Source organism: Aptenodytes forsteri, unplaced genomic scaffold, assembly GCF_000699145.1.
Source record: "Aptenodytes forsteri isolate BGI_AS27 unplaced genomic scaffold, ASM69914v1 Scaffold137, whole genome shotgun sequence".
Lineage (NCBI taxonomy): Eukaryota > Metazoa > Chordata > Aves > Sphenisciformes > Spheniscidae > Aptenodytes > Aptenodytes forsteri.
Genome location: NW_008796221.1, coordinates 722531 through 734094, shown reverse-complemented (window position 1 = coordinate 734094; position 11564 = coordinate 722531).

Here is an 11564-nt window from a genome sequence, read left to right as displayed (position 1 = left end):
TGCTGGTCTCTTGCCTTCCTTTCCTGATTTCTTACACCTGGGGATTGAGAGCTCTTGAGTTCTATGGAAAGCTTCCTTAAAGATCTGCCAGGTCTATTCTGCTCCCTTGTCCCTGAGGGCAGTTTCCCAGGGGGTCCTATTGACTACCTCCTTGAACAGCCGGAATTTTGCTTTCCTACAATTCAGGGTCCTGACTTTACTCTTTGCCTGACCCATATCCCTCAGGACTGCGAACTCCACCAGTGCATGATCACTGAAGCCCAGGCTGCCTCCAATCTTGACATCACTGATTAGCTCACTTGCATTGGTGACCATCAGGCCCAGTATCGCATCCCCTCTGGAAGGGCTGTCTATTACCTGGCTTAAGAAGTTATCCTTGATGCATTCCAGGAGTCTCCTGGATTGCCTACAGCTGCCCGTGCTACTTTTCCAGCAGATGTCAGGGTGGTTGAAGTCCCCCAGCAGGATGAGAGCCTGCGAGCGCGATGCCTCTTGTCGCTGGAGTAAGAAGGCTTCATCAGTAGGTTCCCCTCATGAAAACACGAGGTTACAAATATGTATTGACCTCGTAGAAGGTCAACTGCAATAGCTACAAGATGTCGTCACTTGGACTTGAGTACCATCTACAGAAAATAGTGGGATCAAATGATCAGAAGGACATTTTTTTTAGTGTTAACCTCTATTATTCTGTGTAATCTACCAGAGTCTGCCAACTATGTCCTCACATGTTTTTTGTTAAACTTCCTTAGGCTATCTCAGCTTTTAAGTGCATGCATTTATCCATATATCTACTTATCCAAATTAGAGGATACAGATGAAAATATTTTCCACCCTTGTTTGTGCATCTATCACTGTACATACAGTGGCTTGAATAGCAGCTGTATTTAAAAGACATAAAAGTAAAGGAAGAAAATAATATTATATAAGACAAGGTAGAACTTCAAATGAGAGAGAAGGATTGTTTTTAAGGATGAAAATTATTAGGGCAGATCATGTAGGGTAATTTTGATTTCAAGGCCACAAATTTGACCCACTGACTGGGATTTTCCACAGAAGCATTCAGTCTGGTTTTGTTGACATTGAGATATGGGGAATCTACCCTTGCCTTCACGCTTTGCTTTAGTGGATATTCACCCTACATGCAAAAAAAAAAGTCTCTGATAAGTAATTTCATTTTGTCTATCTGAATTCTTACATCTTTTGTTCCCATTGTGTTGTTTGTCGCTAGATTAAACAGTTCTTTAATATCCTGTACTTTCTCCCTGTGAAGGTAGTTAGAAACTATGATCAAATAACCCCTCAGTCCTCTTTTTGTTGAGATAAATACATTGATCTCTTAAAGGCTCTCAGTTAACATCAAAAATTTTTTGTGTTTCTGAAGGTTTCTGACATTCTACAATTTTCTAACATTTCCTTCCATTGTAAAATATGGTATTAGAACTGTAGTACTCTAGTATTCATGTAGTATTCCCCTATGGGTCTGTTTCTATACCTGTAAGAAGAGATGAAAACATCTTCCTGCTTGCTACTTCCTCTGAATGCGGCCAAGGATCATTATAGCTCATTTTTGCTATTTGTAGTTCTTTCTGAGCATGTCTTTAGGAACTCTTGCCAAATTGTTTGCCCACTACAGCCTCCCCAAATCAATTGTTACAGTATGATTTCTTATTTTTTTTCCTAGACATTCCAGAATTATTTTACTTCTTGTATGAATCACAACACCCATCAAAAAGTATTTTAATTCTATTTTTAATGAAACTTTATTTTCTAGAAATATAATTTTTACATAAACATTTGCAAGAAAAGCAATTTTTTTTTCTGTCTTTCATTCTTTTACCACATACAGTTCTTGGAGAAAGTGTTGTTGGAGATCCAAAGCTCCAGTGGCCTTGGAGATATTTCTATTTAAATAGTAAAATTTGAGTGGCAATGGTCATTTTACTTGTGTGTTCCTTTAATTACTGGTGCCACAGGAAAGGTGTTTATTACAACAGTGTGTCTAGAAATGTACAAAATATAAAGAAGTGTGTGCTCTCAAAATTTACTTTGATCATCTCAAGGTTTTTGCAGCACCGTATTTATCTTGCATTGCCTTGACTGTCGATACATCATTGTTTTTATGTTCTTAGAGCAGGAAGAATGAGGAAGCTCAGAAATGGCATCAGAATTCCAATTAGGGTTTCTTGCAATACTATTCAGCATAAGTAGTTGAAACAGAATGTTGTATTTTTATATACTCTGTAGCATTTCTTCCAAGAGGCAACTTTCTATTCATTTATTATTGTGTAGGTTATAAATTGTAGTCTGCATTTCTTCTTTCAAAATGCACAGCTAGTGATTTTTAACTGTAAAGAAATATATCCTTAGGTAATGAATATAGTCAGAAATTAGTAGATGAATTTAACCAAGAAGAGAATGATGCCATATTGATGTAGTGCATAAATTTTCAAGTGTGGGACAATGGCCCCCATTTGTTAACATTTTATCTCCATATTGAAATGCCTGACCTTGCTTCAGCAGTTTTATGGCTAGCAAGATCTCTGGAAGTTCAATTTTTCCCTCTAGAAAAAGAAAGCAGCTATGTTGATGGGAATAAATACAACTCAAATGTAATTTTTTCTGTTTTTCTTCAGATGTAGCAGAAAAAGAAAGCAGCTATGTTGATGGGAATAAAATACAACTCAAATGTAATTTTTCTGTTTTTCTTCAGATGTAGCAAAAAGATGAATACCTTGATAGCATAACAATTCAGATAATAAAAATACCATCATAAAAGTGGGGAGAGGAAATGCTTTGAAATAGATGCCCATATTATACACAAGTGAAACACTGAAAGTAATTTTTTAGTTATGTGGATGCCTAAAGTCACAGGTAGAGATTGCCTACTATTCATCTACATTTTTCAGAACAGCTGGGCAGGTGTGCAGCAAAACCTTTGGACAACCAGTGGTACTGCAGGTGAAACTTAGAAATCTAAGTTCAGGAAACAAATTCAGGAAAAGTAAGCCTCACATCCTTAAGATCTTGAAGTGCTCAATATTTGAGGCAGTTATTTGTCAATATCAACTCCCAGGGCCTTTCATCTATTTTAAATTGGAAATATCGCTAAATTAAAGACCAAATAACTACGAGAGCAAAGGTAAGAACTGCCAGAAACCCATTCCCAGTGAGGTGCTGGGTACTTCAGGGCTGGAAGTGGTGCCAGGACTCTGCCGGAATGAATCTTGGTCCTGGAGGAATGTAACCTCTGCTCTAGGGAGATGTCTAAGCTCTGCTGGAAAGAGAGTCTCAGATGCTCTTCGCCAATTCAGACAAGCTGCATGTCAGAGCTTTACTGTCCCGCATACGATGTATCTAGAGCGTTGATGCCTAGTTTAGCATGCTATGAATTGCTCTCCCAGAACTGGGTGCCTGACTTCTGAAGCACTGTATGTCTGCCCACAGGTTTTGAAAACCACACAGGCACCTTAAAAATAATAAAACAACAAAAGAAAATCTAAAACAAAACAAAAGATAACAATATCAAAAAGCTACTAGTCCCAGCATTACATAGAAAGGAAAAGAAATTTGATATTTTGTCTGAAAATTCACAGCAACTACTCTTTACCAGGGAAGAAAAGCTCTACTTTTATATAGAAAGTTAATTTAGCATCACCACCTGACAGATGGACTCCCTAGCAGGGACTTAGCCTTCTTTTTTCTCTCCTGTTTGACAGACCTACACAGTTTTAAAAGAAGTCTGAGAGAGTGAGAGGTGAGTATTCTTTCAGGATGAAGCAGAGGGCCAGTTTCCAGGCAAACTAGTATAGAGGTAACTTTATAAGTCAAGCCATGACAGATTAATCAATGGGATTTGTTTTGAAGTGATCTGTGTTAAAAAATAGAGGAAGAGACTGGTTTCATTTCTGCACAGTGAAAATATGTCTGAAAGGATGCAGAATTGTGTTCTCTGAGCATCATATTGTTCCTTTGAGCTTCCTCTTTCCAACAGAAGCAAAAGATGAAACTGTTTAAGGATCCTTAAAAACTCTGTTTGATACACAAATGTAAGACTTTTATTAGTCATAGAATCATAGAATCATTAAGGTTGGAAAAGACCTCTAAGATCATCGAGTCCAACCATCGACCCAACACCACCATGCCCACTAAACCATGTCTCTAAGTGCCTCATCTACACGTCTTTTAAATACCTCCAGGGATGGGGACTCCACCACTTCCCTGGGCAGCCTGTTCCAATGTTTCACCACTCTTTCAGTAAAGAAATTTTTCCTCATGTCCAATCTAAACCTCCCCTGGCGCAACTTGAGGCCATTTCCTCTCGTCCTATCGCTAGTTACTTGGGAGAAGAGACCGACACCCCCCTCGCTACAGCCTCCTTTCAGGTAGTTGTAGAACTGAGTCCTGAGACTGCCACTGGGAATCATAATCTATATAATCCTATTGATAGTAGACTGTTAGCCAGAATAAATCGTCTTACGTGGTCCTCAAAACTCAGAACTTTAGAGTGTGAGAGGCTGCATATGAGGCAGAAGCAGTAGACCAGGGTAAGAACATAGAAATGTCATTGCAAAGGGAGAGGGAAGAAAGAATATGATTCACAAGAAGAACTGGAAGTGCCTGAATATTACACTTCCAGAAGCTACCATCTGGGTATTAGCATTCCACTGACCTGGTAAGATTAATTCCGGAGATAGCTTCCACTGAAGGAAAAGCTAGATAGACTAGGACTTTTTAGCATGAAAAACAGGTGTGATAGAAGTCTACACGATCATGAATAGCACTCAATCGGTGAACAGAGTATGAAGTTCCTACTTGAGAAAGCAAACAGATTAAACTAAGTGGCAGTATCAAAATAAGCAAGAGGAGACACTTCTTCACAGGATGATGATTAAGTCATGGAATTCTTTTCCACATGATGCTTGATTACTGAAAGATTACATGGCTTCAGAAAGGAATTAGATAAATTGTTAGAGGAAAGATAATTCAGGATTATCAAACCCAAAGACATTATCTTCAGTATGTGTCAATTTGAACCACAAAATATTGCAGCTTGAGAAAATATCCCTAAATGCTTGTGTTCCTATATTCATAGAATCATAGAATGGTTTGGGTTGGAAGGGACCTCTAAAGGTCATCTAGTCCAACCCCCCTGCAATGAACAGGGACATCTTCAACTAGATCAAGTTGCTCAGAGCCCTGTCCAACCTGACCTGGAATGTTTCCAGGGATGGGGCATCCACCACCTCTCTGGGCAACCTGTGCCAGCGTTTCACCACCCTCACAGTAAAAAATTTCTTCCTTAGATCTAGAATGAATCTACCCTTTTTTAGCTTAAAACCATTCCTCCTTGTCCTATCACTACAGGCTCTACTAAAAAGTCTGTCCCCATCTTTCTTATAAGCCTCCTTTAAGTATTGAAAGGCCGGAATAAGGTCTTCCCGAAGCCTTCTCTTCTCCAGGCTGAACAACCCCAACTCTCTCAGCCTTTCTTCATAGGAGAGGTGTTCCATCTCTCTGACCATTTTTGTGGCCCTCCTCTGAACCCACTCCAACAGATCCATGTCTTGCTAGACATTCATATTGGCTGCTGTCAGAGGGAGTGCTAATCGTTACTTCTGCAAGGCTTAATTACTCTGTCTTGGTTTGCTGTATGTACTAAACACAATCTGAAGTGTTAACAAGGATGGAAGTTCTGTACTAGGTTTTAAGGAATTCAGAGAGCATTAAAAGCATCTAATCTGAACTACTGTAGAACATAAGACAGATCTACACTATATAATATCAGTGTCTAGCCCACAACTTAATTAAAATGGAACATCTAAAAACATCCAATACGGATAAGAGATTTCAAGTGCTGGATGTTTCTTGAAGAAGTAATGACAGGCCAGTTCAGCAGAACTCCTTCATGGAATTTTGCTCTCACTTGGTAGCTGCATCTCTGAGGAACATGGCTAAATTTGCTAGTCTTGAAACACTGCCATGAGAGCAAGGTTTAAACAGGGCTAACCATTTGCTCACAAAAAAATCCTTATCTTGCAGATGCCATCTGCATAGATACAAACATGGACAGATCTCAGCTTGCTTATTTTGATGCCAATGTTCTTCTGAAGTTGACCCATTGAATTGCATTGGCAGACGGGCTGCTCAAAATAAGAGTGTATCTTGTGAGCAAAAGCATATTGAGAATGTTAATAAGATTATTTTAAAATGGTAATATGGTAGAATTAAATTGTGATATGTTATACTCTTAATCAGAAGTAAGGTAAGCTTTTGGGTTTCAAATATAGTATGAATAAGAATAAATAGAAATCTGAGAAAGAGAAGTTATGCTGATGAATAAGAGCTTTACAGATATTTAGAGGATTGAATAGTATTGTAAGGCTTTCAACAATAGAGTTCAGATTGTTGCATCTTTCATTTTGTCTGTGTCATTTAATTTTGATTCTTGATTGATGAGTATTTTCCAAACAAGATATCTGATCTTTTTTTTTTTTCCTTGTCAAAAATCAGATCACAATTTTCTCTGCTTGTTTGTTTTTAAAATTTGTTCTCAGTATCTTCAAAAACCTTAGGGTTTTTTTTGCATGGAATGTAACTTTTCCAGAAATCAAGCTCTCTTGTTTGTGGTGATTGCCCAGGTAATTTGCATGCTACATTTCCTGTCCGATATTTGAATGATCACAATTATTAATGTGGAGGAGGAAAAAAACCCAACCACCTGACGGTTTACCTGGCTGAACATCCTTTCTCTAGACGCCATCCTAAATGGGAATTTCAAAGATTATGTAAACAACAACAAAAAGAATCTTATATTCAGGGAGGAAGACTGTTTCTAAACCATACCAATTCTACAAGTAGTACACTGTCTTAGACCAAAGATCAGCCTGGGCCAGTACCCAGCTTCTAACTGTGGGCAGTAGGAGATCCTTGAGAGAAGGGAACAGGGCAGGCCTATGTGATACTTATATTCTCGCTCAGCTATTCTTCTAGTCTTCAGCCCTTTGTTACTCTTGCGCCAGAAGTTTTTTCCAGGTAATTAGTAACCTTCCTCTTTCACTGCTTCCCTTTGAACCTATGTAAACTTTTAGCATGTTTAAGATCTTCTGGCAAAGATCTAGAATGAAGTATATAGTGGAATATTTTCATCATTTATCTCCTATCTAATTTTCATATATCAGTTCTTCTTGCTCAGTTTGAGGGGAGAAACTAAGGGGAAATGGTCACAGAATGAATATTCATATATGCAAATATAAAATAAAGCTTACATGAATACTAATTTCTGTGATTTTCAGATTTGTTTGCCATTAACATTTTCTCCACTGACATCCAACATTGGTAAACTAATGCAGAAAGCAGATGTACATGGATGCTCAATCCTGCTCCTGCTTCCACTGGTGAGTGTGTAATTCCACTGACTGGAATTAAACATGGCACTTCCAGTTTGAAAGAGAAATTTGCAATCTGGCCTTCACTAAGACACCATTCACAGAATAAAATGCTGTACCTACTACTTTAATAATTATAATTAAATCAGAAAGGTGATGGGATCAATTAAATTAACAATTATATAGAGAATAATATCACCTACTTAATCTCTTAAGCAGCATTTTGATAAACTGACTTAGGGAAAAAATGGCAATAGGCTCTTTTAGGTTTGCAGGCAAATGACTAGGGCGACACCATTCACAGAATAAAATGCTGTACCTACTACTTTAATAATTATAATTAAATCAGAAAGGTGATGGGATCAATTAAATTAACAATTATATAGAGAATAATATCACCTACTTAATCTCTTAAGCAGCATTTTGATAAACTGACTTAGGGAAAAAATGGCAATAGGCTCTTTTAGGTTTGCAGGCAAATGGCTAGGGCACTTACTTGTCCCTGGCCTGAGGCTGAGCTAACTGGCTTGGGCATGGAGAACTACTGGATGTGAAACTGCTGGATGTAACAAATAACCCAACGACATGCTGACACAAGTTACAGTTAGTGCCACAAGGGTTGGCTAGATTTCACAGGTCAAAGGGAGAGACAGTCAAACTGCACGGGTACTTGGAGGCAAGGATTGGGGACCTTTTGGAGAGTACAGTCTTGCAAGACCAGCTATGGCCAGGTAACTGTACCAGCAATACCATATAAAGATGAGATTGCCTAGGTAATATTGTCAGAAATACCAAATTTGGCTACTGTTGTAGCACAGCTGGGATAAATAAGGAAAAAGTAATTAGGGCTAGATGTTTATTTGGGAGGAGACAAGGGCAGAGAAAGAGAGGTAGAACAACAGTAAAAAGGGGTGTCAAGAGATGGAAAAAAAGGACAACAGAGCATGTAACCACATGACTGGTGCTGTTGGGGCATACCTGTGGAGCAGCCCTGTGTTTGACCACCACAGCTGGAGCAGGACAATAAACCAGACCTGTTGTTATGACCATATCACATGAGTCAAACCTGCTCCTGCTATCCAGAGGATGGGGTTGGGCGTAGGGTGAGGAGTTTCCCTGACCACCGAGGGAACACCTTGAGAGACAGTCGAGTGTTCAGCTACTACCATATCAGTGCCCATTCCAGCTCTTGTGGCATCAACGGCTACTCATTGCTTTGGCTTTTACCTTGGCTGCATTGCCAAGGTAAAAATTAATGGAGAGAAGAACAGTCCTCCATGTCTGCCCAGGTATCCATTTAGCCCAGTCTCCCGTGTGACAGTGACCACTGACACCAAATAGAGAAAAAGTTTAAAAAGAGGTCAAGATAGAGTGCTATCTCCTCCAGTAGACCCTCTCTTCCATTTATAACCCTACCTGAATATTACATTTGCATTTCAGCTTTCAGTAAAACCGTTTATGTATTTGCTGTCCATCATATTCTGTAACCAGGAATCTGGAAGCTTAGCTGTGCATTGTACAAAAATTATCTTGACTTGCACAAGTTGCTTATCTTGACTACTTTTTCTTTTATAAATTGGAAGGGAAATTTGATTTTTACTTGATGACGATCACATTATATGGAAATCTTTACACCTATTCACATTTTGATTGTATTTGAAAGCTTTTTTTTATAAACAAGAAAGAGATGCTGTGTCATAGTTCAGAAGTACCGTGCATGGAGCAAGGCACTGCAGCCCGCATTTGGCTCCTAAAAAACTAGGCCCCTCGTTATCCTCCAAAGTCTGTAAAGAATGAGGAAACTACTCTTTAAAATATCAGTAGGAAATAATTTAACACCGTTTAATATGTTGAAAGAGGAAATTTCATTTATCTATTTTTATATAAAGAATAAGGATTGATTACTATTTCAAACATAAAGCTCAGAAGACTAATATGAAAAAAATTAATTAATTTCTAAGACTGGAACAAAAGTATTATGTATCAGACTCTCTTTTTAAACATAAAACAGACTAAAAATATAAATAAATGGAATTAGTCAATTAACTGATTTCTCATACATGTTCAGCTTCTGGAATGATGGGAGTGGAAAGCGTATAAATGCTACTAAAATGCCATTCTGTCTCTGCCTGTTCCCACAGTCTCAAAAGCAAGCAAATCTCGTTGTTGCAATGTTGCAGCAGGTGAAATGAGAAAAGAATAATTGTTGTATTTACAACATATCATTCCACAGAATTCAACCAACTGGTTCACCAGTTTATCTGAAAAGTAGAACTACAAAAATATCAGAATATCTGGTGTGCAATCATTATTACTGTTTGGCAGCCTTAAAGAAGAAGAATAGAAGTGCATCTAAATCATTGAGGGTAAATATATTTAAAAAAATCCCAACCCCAAAAAAACTCAAACCCTGCTATTTACTAAGCTTGTTTAAAAAAAAAAAAAATATAGAAATGCAGGTCAAAGAAGGTTTAATTTTACCATCTTGACATAAAATATGAACTTTAAACAAGACTTATGAGAACCTCATCTATACACAGAAGAAGTCTAGCTTACAACTTAAACCAGAAAAAGATATTTCAAAATATCATTTAAAATATTTCTCTCAGTTGAAAAGAATGATCACAGGTCTTCCCATGGCAGAAAAGCCAGTGACAAAAGGGAAGTGTCGGTAATGAAGTAGTGAATGGAGGTTTGATATCATCAAAATTTAGAACTATGGTAAAAATGGGAAAATATTTCAAGGAAATGTTCTTCATATAAGTAAGATCAGCATTACTAAGATTTAATAGCTGGACATTAAACAAGGTGGTAAGGAGAAAGACTGACATCTTCTGTTAAATCCTAACTAATCTTTCATATACTGAAAGACAATGAGACAGAAAGCAGACTTGTATCGCAGAGAAAGAAGGGTGTGAAATGGAACACTGTACCAAAATAGCATCGCTTATGGTGAAATAAACCAAATTAGTGTTATTAAGTGAATATGATAAACTGGCATGCACACAAGTCAGATGCCTTTTATGGCAAGGAAACAGATAGATAAATGAAATTAAAGTGCAGAGACGTGAGCCAAAACATCCAGAGCCTTACGTCAACACTTATGTTTGAAACATGTAAAATTGAAAGTAACATAAGCTGCACAATCTTATTGGAGAGGTACTCAGCATGTGTCAAAAATTTGGAAAAGCTCTGTGATCTGTTTCAGTATTATGGCTTCAGGATATGACCGTATTTGTTCCTAGGAGGATGGGAGATGCTCTAAGAAGAGATAGGCTGGATCTTAGAAAAGTATTGTAGTTTTGATAGAATAAAGTGCTGGCAAGAGGACAGACTAGAAAATACAGTAGACATTTGCCACCTCTACTCACTACATTTGCCACCTCTACTCACTTTTATATCTAATTACCTATAAATAATGCAAAAATGTTAACTGATGTATTTAGAAAGTAATCTCTTGTATGCATATTTTGAAGGGGGGGAGGGGGGAGGCATGCATTATATTCTCAGAGGAAGTCACCAACATTTGGAACCTCTGAAAAATGAGTCTCTACATATTTGTATTACATCTTAATAATAATCACAAAAAAACCAAATACTTAACAAGATTACACAATTCAGCAAAAATGTTAACTGATGTATTTAGAAAGTAATCTCTTGTATGCATATTTTGAAGGGGGGGAGGGGGGAGGCATGCATTATATTCTCAGAGGAAGTCACCAACATTTGGAACCTCTGAAAAATGAGTCTCTACATATTTGTATTACATCTTAATAATAATCACAAAAAAACCAAATACTTAACAGGATTACACAATTCAGCTAAACAGATTTTGAAACCTGGGAACTGCAGGAGATCACACAACATGTCATCAAGAAAGATACTGATTCACCTTACACCAAACTTATTCTAATGGTCTCTTCCAATCCATTTCTGAACCAACCCCAGATTAACTTTCTATCTTTCATTATTCAGAACAGCATAAAAGAATTCAACTATTGCCTTCAAAATTAACTCACCTCTTTCATTATCAGGTTCATTAAAAGCCACCCAAAACAAGTCTCCCTGCCATCTCTCTGCTGGGTTTCATAAGTCTTTTCAATTTATCACTGTTTCAATATCCTTAGTTCCACATTTGAGTTTTCAATGGTTTTTGTTTCTCCCTAAGTCATCTTACCT